The 6,000-nt window shown below is 42.9% G+C and overlaps 1 long non-coding RNA gene across 1 annotated transcript in view; it reads left to right on the forward strand.

Moving 5' to 3' along the window:
* LOC113953230 overlaps positions 1 to 4,087 on the forward strand; it is a 145,757-nt gene extending 141,670 nt beyond the window's left edge. Inside the window, exon 5 of the long non-coding RNA XR_003529797.1 lies at positions 4,040 to 4,087. This is a non-coding gene — a long non-coding RNA (uncharacterized LOC113953230). The remainder of the gene's footprint in view (positions 1 to 4,039) is intronic.
* The last annotated feature ends 1,913 nt before the right edge of the window (positions 4,088 to 6,000 follow it).

A 6,000-nucleotide genomic window follows, 5' to 3' on the forward strand; every position in this document is an offset into this window, starting at 1 on the left:
GATTAAATGATCTAAAAGGTCTTTTCCAATCAAAATAATTCTATGATTCAGCCCACAAATCCACCTTTCCCTGTGCCAGCAAAATGCTGTGTCTGCTTTGAGATTCTCCCTGTCTTTCACTTCTTTGCCCACAAAAGTCTCTGAAACAAAAGAGGATTTAATATGATGTGAAACCTTATGTGGAACAGGTGAAATGATTCATCCCTTGGCAGAACAGCAGCTGAACTTGGATCCAGTGGTTGTGTTCAGCAGATTAATTAAATCTGGATCTGAACTTCCAAATGCAGAGTCAGCAGAAATTATCAGTGTCCAGCCCTTCCCGAGCCACTTCCCAGCCCTGGGAGGCAACACATTCCAGTTTTATGTCAATATAATCCATCTCCACTCTCAGATGTAGAAAGAAAGTGGCATTCAGATTTTGATATTGAGAAGATTCATTTTTAAATGTGCAAGTCTGCCTTAACAGAACAGAAAAAAACCACCCCAAAAATATCAGTCTGGCACAATTAACCCTCTTTTTTCCTCTCAAATAATGAATTTTTGTGGACCAGTGCAGCTGCTGCAGCAGCCACCCAGAAAATCATCTCCTGCTCAGACAGAAATGCAGAACTAAAAGCCATATTTTTGGATTGTTAAGTGTCACTTCAGTGAAATGTGCTCGTGGTTGAATAGCTCCCGTTTATTTTCTAGGGATGGGTAAAAATGAGGAAATTGTGACAATTCTTGAATATTGCCAATTGCTTTTCCTCCTGTTGTTCTTGCTGAATGGGGAGAATACTTTTACATTTGGGTATTTAAAGGGAAAATATTCCAAACATTTAGTTTTGCTGCTACTTCACCTGTTCTTCTCCCTTTTTTTTTTTGCTCCTGAAAACAGGAGAAATGAGGACCTGAGGGAAAGTAGAGGGAGAGAGAAAAAGAAAACAAGAGGGAAGGGTTATGCTGGATATTGGGGAGAAATTCCTGGGTGTGAGAGTGGTTAGAGGATGGGATGAAATTCCCAGATGAGTTGTGGCTGCCCCTGGATCCCTGGACACAACCTGGACTTGTGGAAGGTGTCCCTGCCCATGGCAGGGGGTGGCACTGGATGGGCTCTAAGGCCCCTTCCAACCCAAACCATTTTAGGGTTCTCTGAAAGAGTAAAAGATAAATGAGGTATTTGTGTGGGGCTTCGCTGGAGTGAAAGGGAAGGGAAAATAAAGAAAGCATAAATAATTAATGAATCTCCCCCAAATGTCTTTAAAAACACCAAAAACTGCCTAGATAAGGAGGGAAGAGCTGCCTTGTTTCAGTCCTTGTTTCAAAGCAGCAGTAGAAACCCTGGGACGCAACAGCCTGATGGGGCTTTTGGGGATTTAAAAATAGCTTAGGAGAAGAGCCATTGACAGGGATTATGAACTGACTTGTGGAGATGAAACCCTGGGTGTGAGTGAAAGAGAAAACTCGGAGTGAAGAGGGGAAACAAGTGGGGTCAGTGCTGTGGGCCTTTCCCCTTCTCAGTTCTCCATATAAACGACCTTGGTGAAGGTGAAGTTTCCAAATGGGTTTGCTCAGTTCTGATCCCACCAGGCTGGAGAGGAGCAGCCAAAAACAGCCAGGCAGGGAAGGGAGTTGAAGTTAATTATAAAGATGAGCAAGATATTCGTGTCGTTGAGCATATGGCACCATGGGTTTGAACTGTGGAGACGAAAACTTTCTGTGGAGGGTAGCAGGGAATTCCTGGTCATATTAAACCCTGTTCTGAGCTCAGAGTCGAGAGCTGACAGTCAGATGTGTGGATGTGCTGTTCTGACAGGCCTCCGTCCCCCGAGCACCAGAGGAGTTCTGGAGGAAAAGCTGAACTTCAAAGAGTTTCATCAAAAAAAAAAAAAAAGCCATTTGGAAAACTGAAGCAAAGGGGGGGTGGCGAGATTTTCTGATTCCTTTTTAGGGTTGGAGCCTGTGCTTTCGACTATCTGGCAGCAAGAAAATGTTCAGTGGCTTCGGGGTGTGATGGTGCTCTTTAAAGGGAAGCACTGTGTGATCATAAGGATGGACTTCATCCAGAGGATCGTTGAGAACTTCTGTGACATGGACAAGATCCCGAAAGTTTGGCTGCCTTTTCAAAGTCACTGAAACTTCTCAGGGCGGCCAGGAGGGGCTGAGCTTTTCCTAAGATGTGCTTTCTCAAGATGTTTACAGAGCTGTCACCCAAAAATGGATCTAGACCCAAACACTGTCTGAAGCTCAGGCTCGGGACCAGAAAGCTCTGTCTTTCTTCTTGCTTCTGGTCATCGAATGTGAGGGACACCCAGGTGTTTCACTGCCCTGGGTTAGTCCTGGCACCAGAGACAGGCAAGAAATGTGTGTGGTGAAAACTAACTGAACTTTTTTCATCCATTGAAATGGTTTCAACTTTGGCACACGTTGTCCAGCCCCATTTGTCCATCTCTAATGCAACGTAAATAGCTTTAAGCAGCTGCTTTGTGAAATATGTGATGTTTGGAGAAAGGTATGTGCAGACTGGCTTCCAAAATCAATATATAAACCCTTGCTATTGCATCCCAAAGTTCATTTCTGTTTTGACACATCTTCAAAGTAAGATATAGAGTCCATTACTTCACATGCTTTTTACATTTAAGCACAGCAATTTATGTGTTGATGAAAACGTGCAAGTCATAATCTGTATGAATGCCTCTTGGAACTCATTTATCAGAAACCTCAGGGTTTATTTGCTTGTTTGATTTAGTAAAGAGTCTGTAGGTTTTCATGTTTTTTGGACAAACCGAGTGGCTGAACAAACTCTTTGGTGGCCTGGCTCTGGAATGAGAGACTAAAACTGCCCAGAGCCCCTTTTGCCTGAAGTCCGGGAATAACTATAGAAATGGCTTTTTATTTAAGCTGTCAGAGTTTTTTTTTTTTTTTTAAATTTAACTTTAATTTAAATGACTTTTAATTTGATGGCTTTTTTAAAAAAATTTAACTTTTTAGCAGTTCTCACAGACACAAGAGAGAAAATAGAAACTATGTCAGCCTGCTCTGCAGAATGATGTGTTACCTAAATCTGCTCATCAGGATGGTTTTAAAGTATTTACACCTAAACTCACAGGTTTTTTTTTCAAAACCCATGAAACCATTACTCAAAGCAGAGAGGTTGTGATGCTTTTTTATTTCAGTACAATAAATCACCTCAATACAATACACCTCTTAGCACGTGTTCTGAAAGCTGGGTTAAGGTTGTAGAGGGGCTGTGTTGATAGAAAAGATAAAATGGATAAAGGAAAGAAAATCCTACATTTTTGTGTTTGGCATTTCTGTTTAACAAGAGGACTTCTACTGGATGGGTAACAAGTAATTAGAAGCCAAACTAAGTTTTCACCTTTGCCATCCAGCTCAGCTCAACAAAGTCCTGAAGGCTTTAGTCTGAGCAGTCCTGATGAGTCCTAATGTGTCCTGACACTGCCCTGGCTCAGCTGTCCTTGGCTCTCCTTGCAGACAATGAGACTGAATTAATGAAAAAAGGCAAACTATCATGCTTTTGATGTTCAGGGGGGATGATCTGGCTGACTTTCCCCAGCATATGGTGGTGAGTTCCTAGCAGAGCAGTGTGTGAGGGGTCTTTGGGGCTGCAGCACTAACGAGGACGTTCCCACTGCCAGGGGGGAGCACTTCGTGTGAACTCGGGGTTGAGATTCCCATTTCTTTTCCCAAATGTGTGATTCTGTTACTCTATATACACATTTTTTTAGCATAGCAACAAGGTGAGCTGTTCTCTCGTGACATGTGGAAGGGTTTAGAAATGCTGAAATAAAAGTTTGTAGAATTCTTGAATGGTTTGGGTTGGAAGGGACCTTTAAAAGTCATTTAGTCCAACTCCCCTGCCACGGGCAGGGACGTCTCCCACTATCCCAGTTTGCTCCAACCTGGCCTTGGACACTTCCAGGGATGGGGCAGCCACAGCTTCTCTGGGCAACCTGTGCCATGACCTCACCTCGAGCCTAGAATTCCTTTCCAATATCCAATCTAAAGTGCTGAGCAGGAATGTCTGTACTTATTTTAGGGCAGAAGCTTGTTTTGGCGTTGTGCTGGATTTCCCTGGACCATGGAGAAGATTCTTCACAGAATTTTGCCCTGGGCTCTGTGAGTAAATCCTGTAACTTCATCCCTTCATCCCTTCTTCTATCTTCCCACCACTAAGTGCTCTGTTAGGAAATTAATTAAGTAGTACATATGAAGTATTTTAACTCTTTTGAGGGAATTGCTGTACAGAAAACTTCCCTTTCCTTCCACCTGCACACTCAGCCAGACTTTTGTTTATCCTCCCGGGAGTTTCCGTAGCCTCAGGTGCTCCGGGTCTTGTTTAAAGTCTGGAACAACCAAGGCAGCCACACCATTTAGTCCTGGGGAGAGGACTAAAATCCCACCAGAGCCAACACAAGTGCTGCCTGCTCTCAGACAGGGCCCAACTTCCAGAATCTCTCATTTGGAGCCGATGCCCACCTTGGAGCCGGCAGTGTTTGCACAGAAAAATTAGTTGTGTCAGCTCAGCCTTAAATCTTGGACCTGTTTTAAATAAACTGTCCTTCTCTTCCTGTAACACTGGCACGTTGGGGCCAAGAAATGGAGTTTGGGACGTGGAGTGTTTTCTACAAGCTGAATTTATGTTGTTGTTTTTATTAAAAAAAAAAAAAAAATCACTAGACAGTGCAAATACAGTGACTGTTCCAATCAGGATCAACATTAATTTCTTCCCAGCTTTCAAATGTTATAACTACATTTCTCCCGACATGTTGGCATCTGTGTTGGTATTTATAAATTTTTGCATGCTTTGACTGCCATGCAAATCCTTCCAGAAAGTCCCCTCTGAGGAGCTGAAGTGAGAGAGATAACTGAGCACTCAGAATAACCCTGCCTTGTAAAAGATTATTTTGCAATTAAAGTTGTGATGTTTTTATCGAATGGATGAGCGGAGAGCGACACGCTGGTATCAATAACAGATAAAGCTGGGTTTACAATTAAAAGAGCAATTCTGTTTCTCTGGGCTCACACAGAAATTATCAACTCACATTTTAACATTTTTTAATATTTGCTTACAAATCTGGAAAAGGCTCGTGGTGCCACGTGGCTGGTGGTGGCTGTTCCCCAGGGATAGTGTTGTCAGCCTGGTATCAGAGGGGATAATTATCAAGTTATTTAATAGAGGCAATGGGATTTCTGTGTTCGTGTTGTTTATGACCTATTACACAGTTTTATCCGTGAATGTTATTACTCTTTTAAACACTCTGACATTCCCATCTCATCCTGAACCCAACAGGAGCAGGTGGTGCCATTGCAGCCCTTCCTCCTTCTCCCTTCCATAACCTTGTCCATGGGCTGTACAATCCCACTGGAATGTGTTTGAGTGCAGCTGCTGCTCTGGGAGGGAACAGAATCTGTTCCATAAACGATCCGTGCTTCCAGACCTTGGGAAGGTTGGGATTTGGTTCCCCATCCCTTGCTACACTCAGGTAGTGGATGCCCTTGGAAGCTGGATGACATCCCAGTGCTCTAAGGTCTAAATATAATTGAACCCAAACATTTAAGGATGAAATAATACAGAGTTATTTTGCTTTCTAATGTGTTCCTCACCAAAGAGATGGAGACCTGTGGTGGGGTAAGACTTTCCTTCCTGGAAAAGGTCATGAGGGAGGAGGGAAAAGCTCTGGCTTTGCCAAGGTAATCAGGAGAAAGAATAATATAGATCAAGGTTGTGTAAAGGTGCTGCAGAATATAAATAAGAACAATATACAAGGTTCTTTGTGATGTCCATCATAAAGGAGACACCATCAAGCCCGTTACTACTTCCAATCCCTGGGAGCCTGACCCTTCCTTCTCCCCATCCAAAATAAATTTACCATAACTAAATTAGGTCTATCCAACAGGTTATTAGCCAACAGAACATATTTGTCAGCCTCAGAGCTCATTAACTAAAATCATAAAGTCACAGAATGGTTTGGGTTGGAAGGAACCTCAAAGATCATC

This window comes from Corapipo altera, unplaced genomic scaffold (genome assembly GCF_003945725.1).
Source record: "Corapipo altera isolate COAL_440 unplaced genomic scaffold, ASM394572v1 68, whole genome shotgun sequence".
NCBI lineage: Eukaryota > Metazoa > Chordata > Aves > Passeriformes > Pipridae > Corapipo > Corapipo altera.